The sequence below is a fragment of the Phasianus colchicus genome, chromosome 4, assembly GCF_987193195.1.
Source record: "Phasianus colchicus chromosome 4, bPhaCol1.hap1.1, whole genome shotgun sequence".
In the NCBI taxonomy this organism is placed as follows: domain Eukaryota; kingdom Metazoa; phylum Chordata; class Aves; order Galliformes; family Phasianidae; genus Phasianus; species Phasianus colchicus.
In genome coordinates this window covers 50,090,416-50,118,294 of record NC_143439.1, presented here as the reverse complement: position 1 = coordinate 50,118,294, position 27,879 = coordinate 50,090,416, and the positions used below count along the sequence as shown (strand labels likewise).

General features: G+C 39.9%; 1 protein-coding gene across 18 annotated transcripts in view; it reads right to left on the bottom strand.

Annotated features, from left to right (window-relative positions):
* Positions 1 to 27,879, bottom strand: part of APBB2 (amyloid beta precursor protein binding family B member 2) — a 166,852-nt gene that overhangs the window by 116,812 nt on the left and 22,161 nt on the right. For 13 of the 18 annotated variants that reach the window (XM_090139518.1, XM_090139524.1, XM_090139527.1 and 10 more), the window contains exon 2: positions 23,954 to 24,094. The exons of the other annotated variants lie outside the window; for them this stretch is intronic. The gene's annotated coding sequence lies outside the window, so the exon portion shown is untranslated. The remainder of the gene's footprint in view (positions 1 to 23,953; positions 24,095 to 27,879) is intronic. 18 annotated transcript variants of the gene reach the window in all.

Here is a 27,879-nt window from a genome sequence, read left to right as displayed (position 1 = left end):
TGCTCCTAAGCACCATTACCCTCCTCCCTACATTCTCTGGTACTCTCCAGTTCCAGCAGCATGCAAGAGGATGCTTTATCTCAGAGCATCCTTGTGAGTGCCCCTACCAGGCAACCCACAGAGCCCAGGGGACCTGGGACAAGGCACTCAGCAGTCCCATTCTGCCTGGCCTCCCAGTCCCATTCTCTGTCTGTGTCCTGCTTTGTCAGCCCCCACCATTACTGCTGCCCTTCGCTTGCTTTTCACATCAGCCTGAGCATCTATTCACACAACATATTTAAGATGCCATTAGTAGGGTTTTTTTGTCTGCATCTGCATTGTTTCATAACCTTTATGTTATTTTCATATACTCAGGAAATCTATGCATGCAAGTTTGCCCAACAGGAGAGCATCTTGCTTTCATGAAAGATCAGGCAGACTCAGCTCATTTAAACTGAGTGAACTGAAAAAAATGCAAGGTAAAAGGCTCACATCTGCCCAGTTTCCATCATAATCAATTGTAATGATAGTGCTACAAGCCCTCACAAATTTGACTTCATAGCCAGTCAAAAGACAATCAAAAAACCTTTAACTACAACTTCTACAGTGTGTACTAATAGAAACCACTACACCCATGTCTGCACAGTGGGACCACATTTTCCAAACTTTTTTGCAGAACTGCTGCTTAGCTGTAACAGGAGATCTCCTCTCCTTTACACGCACCAGCTACTTCAGTTTGGGGATAGGAGAAGGCAGTAACATTACATTTTTTTCCTGCACCAAAGGTCTCATGCAAGCCTATGAAGGATTTGGAACATATCATTTAAATGTACTTGGTAGAATTACAGCAGGACCACTGTTAGGAGTAACCATCAGATCTGTCCTATCTCCATTATCTCAAACAGAACAATTGATTTTAATCTAAAAAATAAGAAACAACAAAACTGGGTTTTAGGAGGGACATGGGAATACGTCTAGCTGAAAAAGCTTGTGGTTAATAGAAAAATCCCTATTTAACTTATTCCTTTATTTATCATCTCTGCTGGCCAGCTGACTCACCAGTCAGAGTTGATGTCTTAAGGAAGTGAAAAGGATGAAGAAAATGCAGCAGCTGCGGTCTCACAATTCTCACCAGGCTAAATATATTTAGATTGATTTTTCTTAGTCAAGACTTCAGGTCGAGTGCTCTGCAGTATTTGCCCAATTCCTTGCCTATGATAGGGAGATCTATTAGTGGTGTAATTGCCTGATGGAAAGAAAGATTCATTTTCTGATCACCTGCAAAAACCAAATGTCTTCCCACTGCATCACAGGATCTGCAATGAGGCAAATACCACTAGCTGGTCCACACAGTTTGCACATTTATATTATTTTTTTTTAAACACACTTGATAAGAGATCCTGCAGTTTCTCCTGAAAAAAAAATAAATCATTAACTAATGTAACAATAACAGGAAAACATATTTCCCACAGAAGAGCAGGCAGGCAGGCAGAGGACACAAAACCATCGCTAACAGAAGTAACAGGAGAAACGTGGAGAGCAAACTCTATGGATAACTGCTGGATGAGAAAAAATTCAATGCTCATTTGTCCAAGACATTACTCATGCATCATACACTTGCATCCTGTTTGGACCAAGCGCTTTCCATTGTTCTTAGTAGCAATTCTGACTTCAGAAGAGTGTTGTTTAAGTCTGCCTTTAGGCTTCTGAAGTTTATTCCCATAAATTTAGGCAACTTCTATCATGTAACACACAAGTATATTCTTAATTCATTTGAAATAGAAAGTATGATGTTCAAAGAGCTGTGGGACTGCATTCAGTCCTTCTACTTTGTTAAAAACATGTCAGTAATGACTTCTGCTGGCATATGACTCTAGACAGCCAAGAAATACAATACGTGCTCACAAGTTAGAATGCAGCAATTATTCATCAGATATATGATGCACATCAGATAAACAAAAAATTCCAAGATCTTTTTTCTTATCATTTATTCAAAAAAAGTATAAATGAAGCTATTTGCTTGGGAAGTTCTTTCAAAAAACAATCACTTAAAATGTGTTTAACAAATTAACAACAGTAAGCCTGCAGATTAATTATAATATTATGCTCAGTATACTTAGGTTCTTTCCAAGTTCTCCATTCTTAAAGCCTTAAGACTCACAGACTTCATCAAGAAGACACGTGTGTGTTTATAGCTAAAATCACACATGTGAGGAGCCTATGACTTCATTACGACAAGTTTCTAAATGAACTTCCTCTTGAACTGGAAGTCTTCTCACAGGATATTGCACACACACTGCCAAATGGCTATATTTACACTTCATATCCATACCAAATAGAGGAACCACAGAATTAATATCTTGCTGCTATACTGTTGAGTCTAAAGTAAAATATTTCATACACTGCTACAACAATTTACACATTAAAACACAAAAAATACCATGTCAGAACAGACTTGACAGCAGCTATTACTACCTGCTCTAAAAGGAAGCTACATAAAAAAGAAAAAAAGATTAAAATTCACCCAACGTTCCCTCACTCTAACCCTAGCTCATGTATATTCCTATTCATCACCAGAAACAATTAAAACCTCCTGCAATCCTGCTGTTTTAAATAAGGTCTTAGTTCCAAAGAATTGCACTGGTTTCCCACCCACGTTTTCCTACTCATGCCATTGGAGCCATCCAATCCCATAAGAAACCAAAGAGTATCATATATAATTATAGCATGAGCGATCTCACTGTCAACACAGTGAGTCCAAATTAAATTCAGCACAGAATAAGACTGAGTTGTGTTGTTGTTGTTGTTGTTGTTTTTTAATAAAAGATTTTCCTGGATACACACTCCTGTGCTTCGTCCTAGCACCCACGAATTCACAACACACCCATTTCTGTAGCATCAGGAATGCAAACTATGTTCAGCATCTTGCTTGGAGGTGCTGCAGGAATCCAGGGTCAAGAGCAGCCCTGGGCTGTAAAATTTACTCAAAATGGTTAAGTTAATCAATATAGCAAAAAATGCGACCTCTTCACCAAAGGCAGAGGGGTCCAACTCGTTAAATGAGAACCACTAATAACCAGAAGCATGCAAATAACTGATTTAGAAAAAAATTTTGGAGCTTTCTGTATAGATCCTCAGACTAAACTGTGACAAAAGATGCCATGTATTATGAAATTTAAAAAATGAAGATGTTCCACAACAAGAAAAAAAAAATGTAATAAAGCAAATTGAGTTGAAGTACTAATAAGAGTCTGAGGAAGATTTCAGTAAATCAGCTGGAATTAACCACTAATTACACAGAACCTAGAGAAGCCTATGAATATAAACGAGGTCTTGCTACAACTGAAAAATAAAACTTGAAACTCCTTTGGAGCTTCAAACTATTTCTCCCCTCACACATGGTATCTCCAGGATATCTCAGAATCCACTAGAGTCTAAGTGCAGAACAGCAACTCTAGGATTGAAGTCCCTTGCTACAGCATCATCTAGACTTAATAGAGGTGGCTGGAAGCTAAAACATTAGATACTAGATACTTCGAAAACCTAAAGGGTATCATCGGGAGTTGACAGAAAACACCGTGAGAAGTGAGCACTCAGCCCCAGCTGAGCCCACAGCAGCCAAAAGGAAGAACTCCCACTGTTCCTAGCTTACCAAAGAGGAGGCTGGCAGCATTCATAGCCCCTGGGATGAAGCCAGTGTCTCCAAGACTTCCTTTTAAAAAATACACGCCTGTGTGTGCATGTCTATATATGTATGTATAGGTGTATGTGGACCTAAACACACAGCTGAGAATTCTGCAAAGCCAACCAACTTCGAACCTTCATTTAAAAACCAGCTTACTCCCATAGTCAACAAGAACTAACAAGTGAAAGTTGCTATATATGTTGCCACAAACTTAAGAGGAGTATAAACAAAAGCTGGAAATGTCAAACTTCACACAGGCAGAACTTCAATTGAATAAAGAGTCCTGAGTTCAACAACACGAATTCCGGGTATGACTGCCTTAGCTTCAGGAATTATTTCATATACCTTCATCCGCAAAAAGTAAATGCTGCTGTTCAGCAAAGTGAAATGCTTCCTGTAATCATAGAGTTTCACATCTATGCTACGTTAAGCCAACTGTCCCTTCCAGCAGGACCTGGCCTTTGGACGGCTCAGCTGTCTCACTGCAGTGACACTGCCAGAAGGGTAATCTCTATGGCTGGTCCAAGTCCAAGCACCACTCATCCCAATCGATCTTTGAGTTCTTCCTCTCTTGCTGGCAATCCCTCTCCCCACCCCAGGCAGGAGGCTTCAAAGCAATGGCTGGTCCAGGTAACAGCTAGGTTGTGTTGATGCTCTTTGAGGGACAGTGTAATCAACACAGTAATCCAATAATTTCTGAAGGATCAACTTCCCCACTTCTGCTGGCTCCAGGGCTACCACAATAAGTCAGATCTGTGCTGGGCAGACCAAAAGCCCTCCTCCTTTTTGAGGGGTTCATTTTCACTTAGGTCCTCAAATCAGTCAGATTGTACAGAAGGCCACAAGAGTGCCACAGACAAGGATCAGGTGTGTCACAGTAACTTGAATATGGACAGCCTTTGACAGCTGTTGTCAACAACAGCCTTTAACAACAAATCTGGAGCAGTCTAAAGAGTTATGACGCTATGCCCATCATCTTTGCCATGCCTTTAAACCTCACTGAAAGATGTCATGTCTAATGCCCACAGCAGGCCAAGAACACTATCAGCATTAAGGACTCAGATGACATGTGCAGCCTCAACAGCAGGTATAACTCTTATCCTGGCCAACTTGTGCTCTCATTATTCACTGCTATTTGAAAATGGAGAAGTGAACCTTCCTTGAAGCTCACAGAAATCCACATAAAGGTTCATAGGAATTTCTGACAGGATTCCAAGACAGTCAGCAAGGATCTAATTTCAGCACAGACAAGTCCTCCTGTACTGAAGATCTGGAAAGAAGATGCAGCAGCTGACACAGACAGCATTGTTCGCTCCAAGCTACATGGAAAGCAGTGACCCCTACAAGAACGCAATAATCAAGCAAGTAGGACATGATAAGAGCCATACAAGAACAAAGTCACCTATTACTCACAAATAAGGATGTGACTCACATCCTAACTCTTGCACCAAATCCTCTTTGCAAGATTAGAAAAACCTTCAGGACTTCAGCCAAAGCAGCCTACATGAGACAGGCAAGATGACTGAAGAGCACAGTGTCACCTACTACTGTAACACAGCTTGCTGCCTGAAATCATGCTGCTTCTGGCATGCTTGGCTCCTAATTTACAGGATGAAACAGGGCTGTTGGAAGTCTGCAAAACATATCCAGAACCTCTGATAGAAGATAAAACACCAAGTACATGTTCCCCCCAGTAAACATAAGCTATACATGTTGTTTCGCGTTCTTATGGTTTCCTTCATTTCAGATCAAGGTAAAGTAATTGATAACAAAAAAGCTATACAGAAAAAAGCTATACAGAAGTTGTTTTTTTTTTCTTTTTCCTAAATGTGAAGCAGTAATATTGTGTAGTTTATGTGCATCAATTTAACCTTCCAAAGGATACGAGTAAACACGTAATAGATATTCACATGTGAATGGAGCATACAATGTTAGCATAAAGCTAACATTAAGATTAATCTGAACCAATACCCAGGGGTCTATAAATGGTTTCAAGCAAGAGCAGTTTTTCTTAAGCAGTCCACTTAGTTGTTCTGTTTGGTAGAACACAACTATTAACAACGATAAACCTCTGACTGAACAATCTACAAACCAAGGAATAATATATGCCACAGCCCACAGCTGAAGTATATATGGAGCATTCCCTTTCCTACCACAGCCAGTGTTTCAGATAACTGCTACCCCAGCTCAGTAGTAGTGAACGCCACGATCAATTTCTAACAGCAAGACCTCTCAAGACTGCACAGTTCTGACCCTCACCACCTTTTGTGTTACGGCTGAGCTGCGAGCAAACACACAGTAAGCTGGTGCAATTTCTTGCTTTAGGAACAGGAAGAACACCTCAAGACTGATCAATTCTTTCCCTTTGCATTTACAGGAAATGGCACTCTGTGTCCTGCAGAGTATAACCAAACCCTCAAAGGACAGTATCTATGAGAACTAAAAACTATGCATACTCATCTACTTACATGCTTTGGAAAAGCCTGTATAACACTGATGCAGTTGCACAAGAGTAAGTTTTGCATGGCTAGAGAGACCTGAGCTGACGTCCAACAACTCTGCTCTCTCCGCAGAGGCTGCAGCAGCACACCCAGCTGTGAGAGCTGGCTGGCAGAACAGCTGCCAAATGCAGTGATTGAACTAAATCTGATAGCAGCTCCAGCAGTTTTGCACAGCAGAATACCTTTGTACTCCTGGTGTTTACACTAGAGAAGTATTAGTAGCATTTATTCTCAAAATCCATTCACAACGTGTTGTGTGTGTGCAACGTGTTCTCTTGACAGACTACTGCAGTACAATGTATATTTGATGCCTACAAAACACAAGGCCAAACTGGTGTCGGAGGTCCTTAAGCTGGTGAACTGCTGCAACTTAGAGTGAATAAAGGAATCGCACCAGGTAATCAACATGAAAATTAGCATATATTTACTTAATCAGAAGACAACAAGCAGTTCTAGTAACAAAAAAAAAAAAGCTCAAAAAAAAAAAAAAGGCTCACTTTTCTGCTAGGGTAGAGACAGTGTTCTATACACATGAGGCAATTTCTCTTTCTAGAGAACCTACATAGGGAAATAACCCAGAAGAATGCAAAGGGGGGGGCAGGGGGAGTAGGATGAACCTTGATAGTATATTTAATTCCTGGTGCTGGATTAGAAAAAGTGCCAGAGCTGGCAGAAACAAGGAGGCAAGGTAGTGTCATACAAGGTGTGGAGGAAAAGAAGAAAAAAAAAAGGGGGGGGGGGGGGAAGTAACCCACCAGCAGTGCAGCTATAATACTAGTTTTCCTCCCACTCAAAGCCATTTGACTAAAAGGATGTCCCTCAGTCTTTGAGAACTCCTTTCCCAGAAAACCTTCTGTAGAAATACCCACTCATCCTCTCTCCCTTTCAATTATAATTGAAGCAATTCAGTTGAAGCTCTTATTTCTGCATCGCTCAGATCCAAACTGGCTTACAAAATTGCAGGCACTTCTTAAAAGCAAGTGCTGCAAAGCTCAGTAACTGCACTTAAAACTAATTTGTAATAATTTAAAAAAAAAAACAATAGAGAAAAAAATAGTATTGTTTCTCTGAAAGCAGCAGAATTCCAACTCCTCATTCATCATCACATTAAATCGCTTTTGCATACATGGACACAGCTCACAAGTTTTGCAAGCAGAGCGTGCACTGACATCTCTGCTGTCATTTAAGTCCCCAGCTTCTGACTTCAAACTTTCATTTTTATTCTCCAGTCTTCAGCTTAACATTCCTGCATTATTTTGTCACTCACTTCCTTTGAAGAAAGGAACTGGCAGAGCCCCCAGCCTAAGAAATAGATGATCTCAGATAACTGTAGAAGAGACATGGAAATAAATAATAAATTTAATAAATATTAAATGATAAATTCCTTTATTGTGAGGAGAGGAAGAAAAATAGCCAATAGCCACACCATTTTTAAGCTTTTTAAAAAATCCATAATATTAGTTTACAGATGAAATTATTCCAAACATAATTAAGCATATTTCAAGTTACATTCATACTAGTGCTAAACTATTACTATTTAACAATATCATCTAAATTCCACTTTTCTTTATCCTGCTAGGTCTTAGTGAGAACGGCCTTCAATTCTGATGACTTAGTAGAGGAAAAGAAATGCAAGATCATATTAGCACAAATACAAGGAAAGAATTGCTTAGCTCAATTCTGCCATCTACTATTTTTGCAAGCTTTTAAAAACACGGCCAATTGGTTACTTGCTAGATCTACCAAGTTGGCTTTTTAGAATGCAGGACCAGAAATAACATGAATATAACTGTAGATCCATTAAAAAAAGACAGTTGAGTTCAGCTTCTTTCTCATCACAGAATTTGGGTAAAACTGCAACTGAAACAACTATTTCTCTTTTGGGAAAGAGTTAAGAAAACAAACTTAAAACATTATCAAATACATCCCGTCAAAAATTAAGTATGTTCGTTCCCCAGATGCTTTTGATCTCAGAAAGGGATCAGGCATTGTTGCTGAGATCTGTTCTATGTCATTCCTCCTTTGCTGTCCCTAAGACGTGACTTGGACTCACACGGAGCAACCTCCCCCAATGAGGCACCAGAACTGAGCACAGTACAAAAAGGCACTGCTGCCACATGCACCCTATCACACCGTGACACTAATCAAGGAAGAGGAGTGGGCATCTTAAAACTGAGTGTCTGCTAAAATGTCTTTCTATATTCTGCCATCACTACTGCCATGCAATGTTAGGGTTGCAAATACAAAACACTACCCTAGGTTCTGGGCTTGCTCCATCTGCAAAGTTCCACATGAACCAACCAAGGTGTGTCAATTCCTCAATGCTATACTGCCTCTGCATCAAACTGCTGGGGCCCAGCTGGCCTGGTTGTCTCTGCTGCCAGGGATTGGATGGAGCACTGAGGCTGACCATCCTGGCTGGAACAGTGCAGCCTAAGTAGCAGGATGAATACCAGAGACATTTATTAATCTTGCCTGAGCCTCTGAAGCGTCTGGAGCCATAAAACAGGATCAAAGGAGGAACAAACCAGTTGGAAGGAAAAACAATGGAAAAATTATTCTGATACCCAGCACAGCCAAGATGAATGTTGAAACTTGGTGGAATCCTACTCAACCTTAAACCTTAACCGTGTAAAAACCATAAAAACATAGAAAAAAATTAGTCATCTCTCATTCATCCTTATGCAATACCATCCTGCTCATTAGAAAGGTGCCTGCTTTTCTGGACACAGGACAAAGCCAGCAAAACTGGCAACACCTGAAAAAGTCTCAGCACTCAGACAAGAAATTCCAACCATTTCACACAGCCAGAGCCAGAAGGGCAAGACACCAGGAAGATAAAGAATTCAAGAAGGTGGCAATTCTCTCCCAGTCCAGAATTATCCCTTGTTTTCTCCAAACCTATACCAGGAAGTTAAGTAGTAATGGATGTGTCAGCGCTTAAAGCAGCACTGCATGGAATTATCCAACCTAACAACTGAACAGAATGCAGACCTAGGGACTGTATTTTAGTTAGAGATGATTAGTAAAATTAATTTAGAAGATTCCAAGAACACTACACTTTAGGAGCACCTCCACTCTGCTTAGAGAGATGCTGGAAAGCCATATGAGCTCAGACTGACTTATTAAAATAGCCAGTTTGCCCATATGTCACATGGTGCAAATGCTTTTTGGATTCCTTCAGCAACGTACTGATGTAGGGGTACAGCTCAGTGATCTGCCTCAAGAAATCTGGAAATTTCCATTTTGCTTTTTAGACTGAATTTCTAATTATCAGGAGGAAAAAAAATCCTCTACTTTGCAAAAACACAAAACATTTTTATTCCTGTTACAAAGCCAAAAACAACACCAGATGGAAACTCATTTAAAATTCTTACACGCTTAGCTGCCTTTCTACGAGGTTACTACCACCAGCTAGACAGCAACAGAAAAAAAAAAAAAGAGAAAGTGATTTGCATTATATGAGAAGACTGGAAGCAGATGTAAACTGTTGAAATCAGTGACTACTTTTAAAAATGCATTAATATTTACTTTGAAAACAATGAAAAGTGACAAAAATGCCATGCTGCCACACACAGGTAGACAGGCAGGATTTTCTCTTGCAGAAAATTGCCTTCCAGTACTTCTGAAGCAGAGGGGTTGGCAGGTCCCTAAGGGTGGAGGGAAAACCTGGAGCAGCTCTCCTCTCCTATAAACTAGTCTGAGTAGTGCCATGCCTCTTGCAGTGGCCAAAGCAAGTCAAAAATCCAGCTCCCTTGCATTACAGCTTCTCTGTACAATGAGTGGTGTCAGAAAGCAAGACTGGGGAGAGTCTAAGAAGCACCCAGAAGAAGCAGAGCATTTCCAGACTTATGTTTGCCAAGTTCGTAGCTGTAACTTTAAACTGTTCTGCATGTCACCGGCTTGCATTTCCCACTGGAATTACAGAACAGCTCTGTAGGTGACAGAATCCATACAATCTTGAGTGCTTTGCAGCTCTATAAAGAGCATGAAGCAGCCTTTCCTGTCTCATTTATCATTGCCAATCTCAGCAACAAACTGATGCGTAAATCAGTAGCGGAAAAGTTTTGACATATTGAGAATACTTTGCAAATAGTGTTAATGCAACACTTTTACAGCACTTCTATTCTGAGTATGTGCAGTAGATATTAACTGATCAATTACTAAAGAGACCTGAACAATGGTATCACATTTTAAGAAAATGAGAGCTGTAAATGTGCTGTATTTATACTATTTGAAAAGCATTCTTTATTTAGATTTCTGTGGTAACTGGTAAGTAAAAGGACTGCAGTTTATAATTTGAATGTTTTCATTCCCCATGGTCCAAAATAGCAGAATCACTACAACTATTTTAAGTACGAAGAAAAGAAAAGCAAACAAATCATAGACTTGAATAGAGCTGAACCTTTACTGAGTAACTTCAGATGGAGTTCTCCAACACAACATAGTTACGTAGATTATCTTGCTAAAAGAGACTCTGCACGAGTACTAGAGCAAAGCATACATTACATGCCAAGCACAAAGATTGCATTTCCAATGTGATGTCACCTTACCAATCTGTTAAAATACAGCTTGTATAGGAGGAGTAGGCACAAGCTTATTCTCAGGCTCATAAGCAATTGGGGACTAGATACTTTATAGAGAACCAATACGTACTGCAGGAGGAGTGTGTTTACCATTGCAGGTAGCACTATTCATTATTTAACACCACCAATTAATCTTAAAAGAGCTCTGGAGCAGGTTACTGCTGAATTTGAACAGACTGCATTTCCAGAAATACCTTTTATTAGAACAGCCCCCCTGCAGCTTTTGCCTTCTGCAAATACTCTAGACCCAATATGAACAGCTCCAGCCACTGCACCTACACCACATTGCATTAATCAGCAAAAGAGCCACTAAAAGGGATGAGGAAGATGAATCTTATCTGCAAAGCCATGTAATACCTCTGCTCAACAATATTCTGAAGCAGAGGAAAAAAAATGGAAAACAATGATATTTATTTCCTTAAAAATCATGCTCAGAAGTGAGTTTTATGTAAGAAAATTGCATGTATTGATTCAGAAGTTTTAAAAGACAAAACAGTGGAGGAAAATTAACTTTCTCTTGGTTTTGCAGCTCTCCTGCAAAGACTGAAGGGAATTTTAATGAAGCTATGCACTTGTATTAACATTACTGAGTAAACGACGATATTGCTCAACTTACTAACATTCTTTTTCCCTGTACCTTCATATCTTATTAGAGTTAATACACTAAAGAATAAACAAACACACCAATGTCTGTTTCCCAGGAGGATGCCAGTCCCAGCAGCTGGCAACAGCTTGTCTTTAGCCTCAAATATCACAGATTAACTTTTCAAACCATCAGAGAAATTGCAGACTGTTTCTCTCCCATTTTTCCCACTTGGCTGCTACAGATACACAAAATGCATTCTCTCTAGGAGCTCACAAGCAAGCCTGCAGCAAGCACTTTTGAGCAGGACAGTTACTGCCCACTACATTGAGGCAAGCTTCTGGGAATTTTTTTTTCCTCCTTAGCTAAGACTATTTTTATACAGGAGAAAGAAAACCCTCCGCCTTCCTGATGCAAGTTTTAGAATACATCCACAACTCCCAAGTGAAACTACACAGGACTCTGAGAACTACCCAGGTCCAGTAAGAGTACTTGGTTTACCTCGTAGCAAGACAATCCAAAATAACTACAATTAGAGGAAAGAAAATGTGAAACTCATCATGTAGCAAGTCCCCTGAATTGCCAAATTCCTGATGCCCAGGAGCAGAAGACAACCTTAGGCATCCTTGCTGTGCCTACTTAGGAGTCATAGCTAAGGACTGCTCTGTCTCAAAGTCATTTACTGCTGTGTCAAATGGAAATATCTACCATGAGGCACAAGCATTCTGCCCCAAAACCTTGATCAGCACATGATCAGCCTGGATTCAGCAGTGCTTGCAGTAGGACAGGCAGTAATTTACCTCCAGCCCCACAGCAAGCAATCTCCACACACTCACTATCACTACAAAATGGCGGGGAGGAGGCTGAGAAACCCAGACTCTATACCAAATATCCTTGAGTAGCAAGAGCCAGAGGCTTTCAATAAGTGAGACGATTCACAGAGCCAAGCAAAACAGCAGTGACAGACCTGGGAAGGCATTTACTAGCAAGGCCCCATCAATGGGGACCATTCTGCCTGGTTCCTCCAGAGGCCTGTAAGCACCAGCCATCCACTTCCTCTGCCAACCCCAAAAATGGCAGCACTTGAGCACAGACAAAGGCACACTGTTTTTCTCATTGCTTTATGTCAAGAACATGAAATGCCACTGGGCAGCAGTCCAAAAAAATAAGGGAAAGAGAAAACACTTGCAAAGTTTCAGCAGGACTCGAGGGCCTGTGAATGAGCACTCAGTTTTGCTAAAATGCCTACTTCAGGCTGGTAAAGAATAACATTACACAGTAATATTTTTTTTCTTTTAAATAAGCGTTTGTATTACAGTTTTGTTGTGTCTAACATGTTCTACCTGTAGCTTATACTCCTCCTTTAGTGTCAGAAATCCAATTAATGTCAACATCACAGAAATAAAACAAAATATTTCAACTTCCTACTCACCAACCAAGCAACTTAGAAGTTTAAACAGGGAGACATCACGGGACACCTTGAGACACATCAGTCAGAGGTATGCTTTGCAAACAATATTGCAGTCACCTCTGTATTTCCAAACCAAGTCTTCTGGAATGTTCTTCACAGAACATCTCTGCTTCAAAATTTCTGTTCTTCCGAGAATGTGTTTTGCTGAAAGATCTACCACTATCTTTTGAAAAGCACTCTACAAAGCTTTCAAATATTTCCTCCCTCTACCCTTGGGCACGTTAAATCACGCCCGAAAGAATCACAAACCACAGTTTAGGTGGGCACTTTGCTACATTCTCTCCAAAGTTACTCTGGGGCATCCCCTCCACTCCAAGTACTTCTGTGTCTGACTGCCAATTTAAAAGTGCACCTCCTGTACGCTCCCACTGCTGCATGCTAATATTCTCAAGCAGCTGCAAACTTCAACACACAAGCATTTTTACATATGTTGAGACAAACATGTCTAGGGAGGGACAGTCATTATATCCAGTTTGCGGATAAGGAAAAGACAGGAGTAGCAGAGATGAAGAATTGAAATAAATTTTGAGACATTAAAAAAAACAAACGAACAGTAAAAAGCCCAACAACTCATTCAATTTCAGCTGCAATAATCCCAAAAACAACAGCGTAGAGAAGTAATCTGGAGGGTGGGATAGGTGGCCACACAAGAACCTCATATCTTTGGGTTTTAATACAAACGTCAAGGTTCAGTTTTGTGAAAGCCCAGACTTAGGAGAATCCTCCAGAAAAGGATTAGCACCCTTCCCCATTAACAGATAAGGGAAATCACCCCCTGCATGTACCTATCCACAACAGTACTCCGTTCAGCTACTGTTCACTCTCCAGAGTGAGGTGAGGTGCCTCCCACAATGGCAGCAGGGCCTGAATTCACCCCAAGCTTCACAACATTACCATGCAACTTGGTCTCCCCCTTTGCACAGCACAGGAGTACCTTCACAAATGTTCAGCAGCAGGCAGCAGCATCTGGATGTCTTCCTCAGATCCCACTTTGTTCCATGACATCTCCAACCTGCTCACTGACCTCACAGGGCTGGGTCCAAGAGCATTAATGCTGATCAGCTCCATCCAAGTAAAAAATTTCTAACTCCGCAGTACATGGCAACTGAGTCTCCCAGAATCACAGCCATAGAAAGGCCACCAGCAGTACTAACACAACATGATCTCCCTGCATTTAGCCTTTCCTCTGGTCTTCACAGCTTCCCTCACTAACTGAAACAAGCTCTTATCCTTCCCATCTTGAGAACTTCTTCAATTCTGGTACTTTTCTCTTTAATACACAGCAGTTATTACTGACAGAAACGCAGTCAGCTGAAAAGTGCTTAGTGAGCATCAAAAGCCTGCTTTCTTCCTTAACTTCTTTTCTAAGTGTCTATATAAGAACTAATTCCTTTAAAAGCAAATCACTTCGCACTTTTCAGTTAGCAGCATATTTCTGCCAGTTTTCATTTTGTTGGTCAGATTCTGCCAATATTCTTGCTTTTTAGCCATACAGTCCAACAATTTCATATATAAATTGCTCTGTACTCGACCTAACACTGAAATAATGTCACTGATAACCAATTAGTTAGAGAATATAGAAACCATATGGACATACTGAAAATCCCTGCACAGCTCTTATGGTTCCACACACAAAAAAAAAAAAAGATGGAAAAATACCTCTAGCTTGCTGTTACAATGACAGGAGAGTGCATGTACACACAATTCAGCTTTCCCGGCTAACAAACTGAAGGCTGCTTTAAGAGAAAAGAATAGAGCATAGTTTAATAAACCACAAAAAACCTAGGCTAAATCCTTAATAATAAAGAAAGAAAGAAAAGTGCCTGAACGAGGCTATTCATAAGAAACACCACACCAGTACTTTGCTCCATTGTTCTCCACAGAGGGTTTGGATTTTGAGGTTGTATATCACCGCCCATAAAGTCTCCTGATGAAAATGGAACTGAACGCCACCAACGGTCTTTCTGTGCTTCTGCTGGCTTTAAAAACAAACAACACAAGCCAGCTGTAAACAGTGTGAAGGTTCTACAGCTATATATCTGCATAACAGAAATTTAGATTCCTCTAAAATCAGAAGTATTTTTAAAACATCAGCATTCTGCTTTTATGAACTACTTCCATGAGCATCCATGAAGCACAATAAGCTAGCCAGACAAACATACATCCATTGCTATGGCAGGACTAATTCTGAAATGCAGCAACAGGTCCAGATCATCTGTCCCTGATCTGCAGGGAAACAAACTGGATTCAGGCACCTCCCAGAAGCATTTCATAAATTGTGTGCCCAGCTTCTTCAAGGCACAAGCAGGAACAGGATCTTCCTTGCTTCTCAGCACCAACCTGACAAGTCAGACTGTTTTGTACTATCAGATAAGAACCAGCTTTTGAAAGTGAAGAGTCTGACAGCTAATCAGAGGAAATTCACCCCAGGGAACTGAACGCTTTGCTTCTCCAGGAATCATGAAACACATCCAGTTGCTTCTAGCACAGACGTCCAATTAGGCAGCAACCCACACTGCTAACATTGCAGCCCAACTCTAGCAGCTTGCCTGAAAGGCATCACCACCGCAAATGTCAGTATAATCTGGTTTACACTGCTGTTGAGTAATGCTTTAAGAGTACACTGCCATTATTTTTCTTTACATTACAAACTGCAGAGCATAAAAACACATGTCAAAGACATATCTTGAAAAAAGGTAGTAACATACTTTCTTCTAGACTGCTGATCATTGACAAAACAGAAGAGCTGTGAACACAGCATGGGTGTGCTGTCTGAATATTTTGTTCATCGGGTTACCACAAAAAATGCAAAAGGCCTCCAGAAAACCCCTACCTGGACTCAGCCAGAAACACATACCACAGAAGCACAGTTGTTCCACTAACAAAGCAGCCTTTGGGGTGGTTTTGTTTATGCACTGATTAAGCTGTTAGAAGCATTCAAAAGTACCCCACCTATACGGGAATGCATTCCTCACAGCCTGCAAACAACAAAAGTCCTGTCTTTCATTGAAGATCTCTAAAACTGTAACAGAGAACACATTGCTTCCTAACATCTTACATACAGTTGTATTTCTGTTCAGGAGACTTAGCTTCCTCCTCATGTTAACCTAAATTTGATGACTATATCAGAAGATTTACCCCACTGAAACTCAAAATTTATAAAACAGTAAGGCTTAAATACCTTCAGGTACAGTGCTATAACATACTAGAGTCAAAATGTAAAGATAGTAAGGACTGAAAGCCTTGACAAGTAATTTTTCTTTTTTTTTTTTTTAAACCTATAAAGCCTTTTTTTTTAAACAGTAAATGCAAAAGGAGAGCTAATGTCAGCTAACGCACAGGAGCACAATGATGTCGATTCTAGAGCACAGAGATACATCCCCAGTGTAGCACTGGCCCAGACTGCTAAGGCTGCCTGGAGCCACCCAATCTGCAACACAGTGCTTCTAGCCTGAACTCAATTACATGGAACCAGCTCCGACCTCCTCTGCATCCATCGCACAGTTGTGTGCAATGCTGATAATCCTCCCACAATAACAGAGTGGGTGGGCTGCGCAATGCAGGAAAATTCCAGCAACACTTATCTGAACAAGACAAAGTGCTCTCAAGCAGCACGTGCAATCCTGCCCTGAAGTGTTTTAGCTGGGTAGGTAGCTGGGTGTAATGGCTTAGCAAGTCAAGTCTGTAGAATCCCAATTCTTCCTTCAGCATAGCAGCTTCATAAAATGAAGCATTTCCTTTTGTGAGTCTGCTTGCAGGACTTCTTCTCATTCAGCATATGCTATTATAACAAAAATTGAAGTTCTTTTTCCAGACATCTCCACACCTCCACCTACACTGCAACTCATCACCTAATGCTAAATATGTGAGGTGGCAAGATTTTCAAGCACTGCAAAAGAAAGAAATAACTACCCTGAGCAAACACCACTCAACTGTATGCGGAGAATCACAGATAAAAGCCACAATCAATCTGATGCAACGCATCACATTTTCAATGCTTCTGAAGTAATTGACGTTGACTGTCCAAAGAAAAGATGAATTAAATTAAGAAGAAAGTGGCTACTATTTTGGACAGCAACAGAAATAATGGGTCCAATCAGAATACTACATACAGAAACAAGTTAAAAGCTGGAAAATACCGGACCCACATGAATAGAATAATTGATTAACACTCAATCACCATTTGATCTCAGCAGTGTTCTCACATGCTGCTTGATAAACTTCCCTAAAGAAACACACATGCCATTACCTGGGCTAATCTTCCAGTTGTTCCTCAAGTCAAGAAATTTTTTATAGAGAATATCTTCTTTTGACTACTTCCTTTCTCTTACAAACTCAACCTTTTCTCTGCACATGTAAGTGCTGAGATGTTAACATGCAGGCACAGAAATACATTTTTATTTAAAAACAATGGTGGAAACCTGAAATTCTGACCAATACCATTAAAAAAAAAGTGATTGTGCTGAAGGTGGTTTTTTTTTGTTTTTCATTTGTTTTCTCATTCGTAGTATTGCTATTTTTTTTTTTTTTAAACCTGCTGCAATGCTTCCTTGCTTTTGCATTTTGGCTGAGGAAACAATACAAGAAAGGGTGGTTTTTTAACACCATTAACTTTAAGCCAGAACAGAAGCAGGAAACGCAGGAAGTCTCACAGGAAAGCTAGCCAGTTTAATTTTATTGTTGGAAGCTACCCCATATTTTCTATTAACATTTGAACAGAGAATAGTTATGAACCTTTAAAGATTAAAGTTCATACACACCAAAATCAGAGGTATATGCAAACTGGTACTTTTATCAAATCAGACTTTTGCCATCCTAACATCAAGTTCACCACAATTATGGATTCTGCTCTGATGTTATATTTAATAAAACTACAGAGCCTTGGTTCCTCAGGATAGTGACTATACATTTTGAGTTAAAAATGCCACTGTCGATCATTAAAATTTAATACCGAACTATGCCCTCAGCACTCAAGAGTTTAACTACAATGCACAGAAATGCTCAGAAAGCTGTACTTTAAAGCATATACTTTTTGATCATGTAACTAAAACTACTGAAGCCCTACCCATCAGTTTTGGGCGAGGGGATGGCAACCAGCACATAAAGGTGATGCTCCACACCATGGAATGGACTGCACACTTTCATCTTTACTGCCCAGTGTTAACACCAAACAGTGGCTTTAAAAAAACAAAAGTTAATAGGATATACACACATATACGAGAGGTGAACTAAAAATGGAAGGAAATAGAGTTCTCATGTCTGAGTCATCAGAGTTGGTGTATTTCTTAGCATGAAGTTTGGTAAGGAAGGAAAAGGAAAAGAAAGTCTTGAGATTGGAACACATGCAAGTTTTCAGTACTTCCAGAGCAATTGAGAAGAACTGGCCAAAGAAAAAAAAACAATTTAATTTTAGTTAAAATATTTTTTTCCCCATCAAGGCAGGACTCTGCCTTCATTCTTTGAGCTACTGTGTTACTCATATGATTATCAGTGCAGATGTATTTTACAAAATGAATTAAATTCACAAAAGAACCCAAAGGATCTGGATTGCTCTGAGTACCACCAAGCACTGTAACATGAGCCCAAACTTTTCTGGTCACCACATCTAACAGATCTGGTGAGCCACAACACTCAAACCATTTTTTAGAGCAGCTTTGACATTTGGTATTTCCTGAAGCATTTTGAACAAGGCACATTCTGTGCTGCCTACTCATTCAAGAGAGGATGGAAACAAGGACTGCCATGTGTGTTTTCCCAGGGGATGATCAGTTAAGAGGGATACACACACAAGAGATGGGCAAAGGTGAGAAAAATAGGACTTAATATGCATGGTAGCTGGAGTTTAGCAGCAGCCTCCCATACCCCTGTGCTACAGAATATTTCTCAGATCAGTGAACTGAAAGCAAGGCCGTGAGGGGAGAGATGAAGGATAGAGAGATGACATGCTGATGTAAAGCAGTATCTGACAGGACTGTCAGGAGTTCCTGGAGAATTAAGTGATACGGATGAACAAGGAATATAACATCAATGAAATTCACTATTAACAAATGTAAATTAATACACATGAAATGCTAACTTTTACATAAGTTATAAAACCTTACAGGATTTTTAATTAAACCATAAATTCTAGAAAGGGACGTGGAATGGCTCAGAAAAAAAAGAAAAAAAAAGAAAATCAATGCTCAAATATGCAGCCATGGTTTTAAAACAGACAAAAAAACCTACCACACAAAAGAAAACAGAACCACGAATTCCACACCCTTGCATGAACAGAACTGACACAAACAATGAAGTTCTAATAAATGCCTTCTAAAAGACAATATGGCAGACTCATGTAATCTGGTGTGCAACCACTCCAAAAGATGCTACTAAACCCATTCTGGTTTCAGAAACAAGGAATATGTCTAGCTCTGGGAAAGGACCCAGAAAAATTACCATGTAGCCACAATTAGATATTTAAAATGCTAGTTTTAGATCAGAGAGAATCTGTGAGCTAGTGTTCAGGTAGAACACAACCTACCAAAACCTCCAACACCCATGCATGTGGGAACACAGTGCCACGTAAACAGCACCCAAGAGCTGCATAGAGAAACTATTAACACTGAATGCTTTCTGATCACTGACTCACTTCTTACATAGTTCTAGAATTTGGACTTTGATGACATTTTGGTACACTTCCTATCTGGAGATTTGACAGACCATCTACTCAAACCTCAGAGTTCTCCCCTCATTTTGTTACTCCACAGGGGACACAACAGAATCCCCTACGTAAATCGCTAGAATCATAAATTGTTTTGAAAATTGAGTATTAAGCATTTGGGAATGTATGATTTCCTTACTAATTCTCTCAGCACTGCACGTCCTGTTAAAGACATCTCAACCCTTTAACCTCAGGAAGTACATATTTAGAGTCATGTGTGGGCAAAGATCTGTTTTCTCAGAGAACTAATGCCCTGGCTTGAAGCTTAGATAAATCAATACCCCATGGATTAAAGCACTTCACTGCTCTCTGGGAGGAGTTCATAAGAATTTCTTTGAAGCCAAAGAAAAATAAAAAACTCTAAGCCTTTTTCTGCCTTTCATATTTAAAGAAAACATTATCAACTCTCAACACGGAAAAAAAAAGTTCTCTCTGAAGGTCAAAATTTGCTGAAACCATCAAGATTTGTTACATTTCTCAAGTGAACTTTGTATCTTTGTGTTTCACCAAGCAGACCACTAAAGTCATTAAGCCTCCAGCCTTCAGCCTGCCAGGATAGGAAGCTTGCAGTTGCTGAGACCTGTTGGACACATAGAGCCACCTGGGACCCGGACCCACAGAAGTCTCCTTTCTAGGAGCCCATGACAGCAAGTGAGTAAAGCAAGGCTCAGCAGCAGCTTCCTCGAAACATATTTCTACTCAAAGGAATCATTAAAGAAGATTCTTACTTTTCCATATATAGTATTAACGTTCATGACAAGTCCAAATATCTGCTCCTTTCACCTACAAGAGAACCAGTACTATTGCCCAAGTCACTGCATTTTCAGGCTGCTCTCTTCTCCGGTGCGTAATTTCTTCCAGGTCATCAGCATCCCATCTTCTTCACAGGATTTCCTTTTAAAAGCCCCTTTGGTTTGACACATTGGCTTGGGAAAAGCATGGCCCTATCCATATTTTTTCACTACTAAAAACCCAGACATCACCTCTTTATCAACAGAAAGATGATGACCAGGTTCCTTCTCTTTTCTGATACCAATTCCATTGAGATTAAACACTTAAACATGATGAAAGCTACTCCATGCTTAGACAAAAACCCTCACTAATTCACCAAAATGTGAAGACAATCCACAGGGAGGGATATAATATCAATCAATAAATAATTCACCAGTAATTACTTCAGTACAGATGCTACAGAGGTGCAATGCCAACAATAATACTGTGTGCATATATAAAATACCTTGTAATTTCCTTCTTTTCTACTTGTCCCTACACAACAGGGAATTACGAGCACTCAGTAGGTCTGCAAGGTTGGAAGATGCAAGTGTCATCAGTAAAGAAGATGCAACTGAAAATCCTCCACTGTTTCCTCTCAAAGCTCATCAGCTCCACTGCCTGCTGATCCTCTCCACATTCACTTCTAGGCTGCATTAGATTTTGCTCCCTAACTCTTTAGGGACAAGAACTCTTTAGACAACTGCTTGTGGAAAAAGATGGCTTGTCCAGATCTAAGTGTTTCCCAGGTCTATCAGAGGCCACTTAAAACTTACAAGATTGGAACAAAATAAAGATTTGACAGGAATAGTTTGTATGTAAAAAGATCAATTCTCTAAAAACAGCTATATGTACTCAAACATAAAATGGAGCTGCTTGTCTCAAATCTAAGATGAACGGACTGCTCATGAATCCTTTCAGCTCAATTTCAACTCCTTCAGAACAGCCCTAGGCCTGTCCTCAGGATGCAGGTGCCAAGTGGACTTGTACGGAACAAAAAACAAAGAGCAGGCACTTGCAAAATGAGGATATGAAAGCACGATATGGTCGAAGCAGAAAATCTACCCATCAGCTGTAATGAAAGGCTATGCCTGTAAGAAGCAGGACAATGGGAATAATAAGATAATATATATTAATATAATAATAATAATAATAATATATTATAATAATAATCAATAAGAAAAGAGGTATCTGACATCTATTCAACATTTCACTGCAGAAGAATCTTGGGAAAGGGGAAAAAAAAAAAAAAAAAGGAAGAATGAAGAAAAGCACTAGAAATGAGAACATGAAATCCCATCCACCATAAGGACCCAAGACATTGGCAAATCCCTCTCTACTGAGGTGCCAGGTTAGTCCTGTTCAGAAGCAAATGCAATTTGTTCTCTACATGATCTGCAATCATAATCAGATAGTCTAACTGCTCAGACTATTCCAGTGATTCAACTGCAGTGCAATACAAATAAAGATATCTGTACAAAGTGGACTGCAAAGAACTGAAAATTAAGACCTAATTAACTATACATTTGTGCATCATTGCCCTCTATTAGAGTATGGAAAACTGAAGGCAACATGCTATTATACATCATGTGCTATTATTCACTTAAGTGTCTAAATTACAGAGTTTAGGAGACAGTAGTTACGAGCTTATTAAAAAGCCATTTAGTTCACCATATAATACACAGACTCTTTTAGAGACTGAAATAGGAAGCATAAAAGCAGCATGTGAATAGCAAGTCTCAATGAGAAATTATTCCTGCTACCATAATGACAGATTTCCCCTCCAGAATTCTGTTTCCCCTATCACACTGAGCCACAGCAAGCACTACAGAAGCATTTCTGGAGTCTGATTCACACACTTCACATTTGCCTTCTTTAAAAATTTGAAGAAAAAAAGCTTACTGAGTGCAAACTGTAAGAGGTGTTCACAACTCCTCACACAGCTGTACAAAATTGCTGATATAAACTAAATAAGGGTGAAGTTAAAAGACCTGAAAAAAACAAGTTTAGTCTGAATTTTTAGACCAGAAATTCTTGGGGGGTGAGAGTGAAACAAACCTCTACATGGGTGAGAGCAGTGATACAGGTTGGGTTATTATAGAAGTAGAGAACATCGTTGGATGTTCAAATAGTTAGATGTGGGGATAAAAACAAATTTAATGTGTGCAGCCTATGCAACGGATGGCTTTGGCACAGCTTGCTCAGACACAAACAAGATGCTGGGCAGTCATCAATCACATGGCCCTTAATGAATTCCTGCTGATGCTTCACACTCAGCTATTGCCTTTTGTATTTCTTTCTTATCCTTTTCACCTTGTGCCTAATTGATTACAAGCTCCACTAACACTGGAATTTGTTCAGCTTGACAGCATGCAGGGTGAGAAAGGAGCACTGGAGATGGGTTGTGGCCGAGCAGTCAGTCCCAAGCTAGGCAACAGCACCCTGCCAATCCCTGCCATTGGCACAGAGTGAGGCCAGGGATTGATGCTGGAGCCTGATGGACACCCCAGACCCATACACACTTCCATGCCTCTGCATGGACCATACACTTCTAAATAAAACCTTTCCTGCCCTGCAAACGCCTACTCCCAAAATACAAATTCAAGGTTTTATCCACTCAGCATTTCAGAAGCCATTTAATGTCAGAAATAGTTTTCTGAACACTCCCTTCCTTTTCCCTCAGAGGACTTCACAGAGCATTGGGAAGAGTGAAGAAAACTTCCTTTCAGAGTTTAAAGTATTTTTAATAGGAATATATAATCAAAACAGGCTAAAATATTTAAAAGAATTCCTAAACTGTGGTTTGTTTCATGTGAAGGGATTTATGTGCCTTTATCATAGAGACCACAGCTGCTGAGCTAAAACAGTATCTTATGTTCCATTTTTCTTCTCTTCATTATTCCTTCAGCAGCAATTCACATTAACCACAGCATAACTTTTATCTTAACAGCTGATAAGATTTTTTGAAGTACTCACTTATACAATTTCTGTTTGAGTCAAGAAGGCCATTAGCATCTCCATGTTTGACAGAGATAAACTGCAGCCATCCCAACACTGCACAGTATAAAAGTAATGCAAACAACCCCTCTCCCACACTATTTTAATTATTCAATATACATGTCCTCAGTTAACAGCACTAAGCAGAAAGGAACCCTTCTACAATCAAGTGTCCCACACACTGATTTTCTAACAATAAGAGTTTAACACCATCAGTAACTAATATCATATGTATATGATCATATGTATATGCATATTTAACATACTTATGTTTATAAATACAGCTCATTAGTTTGCTATCGTGTTAAAACACTTTCCAGTGCCACCCTCCCCAGCAACCATGCCACCATTCCTGAGTTGCAATACCTTCATCATGTTCTGCTCTGCTCTAGCATGATGCACATTATTCTTCATTTCACTTCTCCATACGTTCTGAACTTTTGCATTAAGAAGAATAAAGTTGTTGGAATAGAGTATCTCAATATTAATGTTTTTCAGGAGTTGAGCAAGAAACTAATGAAAAGCAGTTGTACTTAGCCACATACATCTTATGGATAACATTTAAGCATGCTGATGTATCACAATGTTGACCATACTTCTAACAGCACGTACCTGAAGGAATCAGGTACATAAAAGAAAAAAAAAAGTCTCTTTTTATTCCAAACTGCCTTGAAACTTACATTTCCAAGAAAGTTTCTTCATTTCAACATGAAGAGTCTCAGTTCAGTGCAGAGTGCCAGAAGCAGGCCTCCAGATCAGTGCAGCTGCTTGAGTGGCCAATGAGCTGCTGGGCTTCCCCTCGTCACTGAACAAAGCAATTGCTGATGGGGAAAAAACAATGATTAAACACATAAGTTACTTCAAAAGGGGCTAGAAAGCTATCTTCTACTCAGCTTTTTCTGGCAGTGATTCCAGGTCATTTACGAAGTCTTCCTTCATCTTACAAGATCTACAGTAAGAGCTAAACTGAAGAACCAGCCAGATGAATTCCACTTGTCCCCACTCCTGGATGTGCCACCATCTCCAGTGACGCACTCTCTGACACATTAGTTATTGTCTACATAGGCAACTTCTCACTCACAGAAGGCATTTGCATTGAAGAAATCTCCCCAGGAGCTATGGAAAACAATGCCTGGGGACACCTATGTCTCCAGCCCTGCCACTGCTGAGTACAGACAGACAGATGCATATCTATTTTACTGCCAATTGCACAGTATTACTCAAGCCACATCCCTCCACCTTTTCCCCCAAACACATCAGCAGAGTTACCAAATATTTAATATATGCAGGAATCCTGACATAAATGAGACATTAGAACATGCCTTAAATTCTTCTGCATTGCCAATTCAAGCAGATACTTTTGTGATTAAGCACAATGCAGTTATGCAGAGAGCAGAGATGGGCACCTTCGCAGCACAGATCCACGTCTGCATCCCTTTGTTTGGATGCCTTGAAACTGCTTTCAGCACTGAATGTCTCCATTCTGACAGCTGTGCTGCATCACACATACCACAGCCAGTGCACAGTGTGAGACATGAATCCAAACACAGCTCCCCCTTCACAGCCCCTTTGGGGAAAAGGCAGCACAGTCCATAAATCCTGTAGTAGAGGTGGGAAAAAAACCACACATGCACGTGAACTAAGTGACATGCTTTTGAAACGTGAACCAGGCCTCGTGTGCATCAGAAGGAAGCAGTTCAGCCCATCTATCCTATCAGCATCAGTGGGAAAATAAGCCACAAATCAAATACATAGGCCACAAGTCAAAGTCCTACAGGTGTTAAGACACTGCTTAAAATGCAAAAACAAGGCAGAAGAATTACACCTAAGTAAAATAAACAAGCTCTTTTTGGCAAGTAAAGCCATTTTCCCAGACAATCAAAATCCCTGTAGTGACTTCACAGTATCCCAAACCATTGGGACCCATAGCCCTGAGGATGTTGGAAACAGTGTCTTTCACAGAACTGAGTATGCTCAGTGCCATGGTTAAGTCACAGTCATAAGAGACCATAAGAGACCATAGGTAAGCCACGGCTACAGGTCTCCTTACAGCCAGCCCTATCTTACCCCAACTCTGTATTACCTTTTAAGTAACACAGTAGGCATCATTAACAACGGCAATGAATCCCTTTACTTTATAGATGAAAAACATATTTCCTACTCTTTCCACCTCAAGCCATAACAACTGTTTGAATAAAGACCTGATAAACTCAATGCTCATATTCTAACTCACATTACAAGATTAAAGAAAGTCACTCTGATGTAGCCTACCTATGGATAAACTTATGTTGCCATTTGTCCCTTGGGCTTTTAATTACTCTTTCCTTCAATGTTTGTTTTAAAACCTTACATATCACATTCCTGTTTCTTCTGTAAACACAGTGTCATGCCTCCAACACACCAACTGCTGCCATTTAGGGAAATAAATCACTTCTGCACAAGTTCGTGTTCTATTAGAAACAAAAATCAAGAAATAGTAAAGAATGAAGACTCAGTACTTCAATGTGCAATGTAGAAGTTTTAAAATTGTTTCAAGGTAAAAACAAACAAAACACACAACAACCAATCATGGAACACAGAAAATCCACAAAACTACTTCTGTACAGACAGGGCTGATGTACAAATGGAGAATAAATAACATGTTAAGGTCACCCAAGCAAACACAAGCTTTTTCTAGAGCTTCTCATTCAATATTCCCAAAACGTAGTAGTTTGCTAAGAAATGGAAATTCACTTTGTGTTTTCCCTCCAGAAGAAAAAAAATTAAACATCTACATTTTTCTTAACTGAATGCATGCACCAATTTCTTATTGCCATACAATACCTAGAGCAATGGCTTTCCTACCACTTCATTGTACCACTTGTCCAAACAGCTGCTGCAACCGCTATTAACATACAGCCTACATCCAACATTTTAGTTCAGTGCCTTAATGCAATTAAAAAAAAAATTCCTATCTTCCCATCAGTGCTTTGGGGGAACTCCATCATGATGCACTTCAGGTTCATCAGGGAGGCAGGAGCCACCCCTGGTGGCCACCACCTGCTGCCTCCTGAGAGCTGAGCAAGGCAGGTAGGCAGCGAGGTAGCTACAGCTTTGGCTGACCACTTCTAATCCCATTTCTGCAAGCTGTTTGGTCCCTATAAGCCTTTATTAGTGGAGGTCATACCACTGGACCAGACCTGTCCTGTTATTTCAGTACAATGGTTAACCCCATTAATCTCCTGTGGCCACTCCATGGCACCAATCTGCTTCAGTTGCATTGCTCTCACCTTGCAAAATTGAGAGGTTCTCCCCAGCTGGAGCTCCTCAGAGTAACTGTTTTGCTTTAAGTTTAAGCATTTTACTGAACTTGAGATGATAACCTGGTGCCTTCGAAGCAGTTACGACTCACAACAATCAAAACATCCATTTCAAAAGCACAGGTAATTTTACCACCTATTTCCATACAGTATGCAAATACTTTCTGTATCATATTATAGAAAGCTTCTTTAGAGGAGCCAAGCTTTAATGTGTGTACTGCTCTGCTTAAAAAAAAAAAGAGGATTCTTTCATGAAAAGCTTTTGAGAAAGGCAAAAATGCTGCTCATCCCCAAGCCCGCCACAACCAGACTACATCTTGTTGGAAAATGTTGGGTTTTGTTTTCATTTTTATCATCCAGCTGTGCCTGTTTTACTAGCTTTATACTGCATCTCTCAAGACCTTCTTAAACTTTCTGCTGTGCCATGAAAGCATTTGAGTTATCTTACATTTCTGAGTTAGAAGCAGTAAATAAAAGTTACAGACACCTCTACATTAGGAATTGCAAGGAAAATACAAAGGAGCATAGCTTGAAATTCCTACACCCAAACTTTCATTTCTAAGAAACAATTCATATTTATTATCAAATTTAGCTACTTTTAGAATCTTTCAAGACAAATACAGGTCTTAAATAAGGTCTTAAAACAAAAAACTAAATGTATAGTTTTAAAACTATCCATGTGTATATACATACACACATACACACAAAACATCATTAGGGTGCTTATAATGTACTTGGTATAAAGCATGCCTTTCTAATGCTCCATGGTGCAGTTTTATCTCAAGGTTAGCAACCAGCTGTGTGTGTGGAAGTTGGCTTATTACACTCCTGAGCCTTGCAGCTCATTTCATCATCCAGCCCCTTTCTGTAATTAAAATTAATCAATTTATATGCTGGCTACTGCCTCCACCTGAGTTCACTGGCAAGTATCCTTCTCAAGCCAGTGTTTAGGAACATAAGTACCTTCATGTTGGAGTCACAAGTACATGCATCACTACACACTATCCTTAGAGTATCTCTGTCTTTTTTAAAATCTAAGTTCAGCTTAATCCTCTCTTCTACAGTTTCCACACCTCCTCCTGCAAGGAATCTTACCCCACCATGGTGTTTACCTACATCAAAAATATTTTCCTATAATTTCGTTTCAGAGAAGAACCCCAATGCTGTCAAAGCCCAGTTTCACCATGTCTCCTGAACTGATCCCACACTACCCGCTCCTGGTTTTACTGCTGGTGCGTTCCGTGTATTAGCAGTCTTATTTTAAACCTTGGCATGGGCATAACTTAAATAATCCATGGATTTAAAGC